This window comes from Arachis ipaensis, chromosome B01, assembly GCF_000816755.2.
Source record: "Arachis ipaensis cultivar K30076 chromosome B01, Araip1.1, whole genome shotgun sequence".
Classification (NCBI taxonomy): domain Eukaryota; kingdom Viridiplantae; phylum Streptophyta; class Magnoliopsida; order Fabales; family Fabaceae; genus Arachis; species Arachis ipaensis.
This window is the reverse complement of record NC_029785.2, coordinates 70,424,951-70,425,352: the sequence shown is the minus strand read 5'-3', so window position 1 is coordinate 70,425,352 and position 402 is coordinate 70,424,951. Positions and strand designations below refer to the sequence as shown.

Genomic DNA, 402 nt, shown 5'->3' with positions numbered 1-402 from the left:
TTCAAATAATGAAGTGGAATAATTATTAATAAAAATAATTTAATAAATTTATTTATTTTTACCATTTATAATTTTATTCTAAATCAAATTAGAAACGTACAAATCTATAAGATTTCTACAAGTATTTAATCCTATCCTTTGATTATTCCTTCTCAATTGTTTTCAATTTTCTTAATTAAAAAATTTGAAAACAACCAAAACGTCATTGACGTTTTCCATTTTCGGATTTCAAGAAAAATTACAAAATGAAAACGGCACTATCGTTTGGCAGAGAAATTTTTTTAATAATTTTTAATTAATAGTATCTATTAATTATCTGGTCTTATCTTGAAGAATTGGTAAAGAAACGTATGAGGCACTGAACCTTAATTAATGCCAGTATATTAAATTAAAACAGATATA

General features: G+C 22.1%; 1 long non-coding RNA gene across 1 annotated transcript in view; it reads left to right on the top strand.

The window, feature by feature from the left end:
* The window catches only part of LOC110271402, a 15,800-nt gene that overhangs the window by 669 nt on the left and 14,729 nt on the right, over window positions 1-402 (top strand). The gene's annotated exons all lie outside the window — the stretch shown is intronic.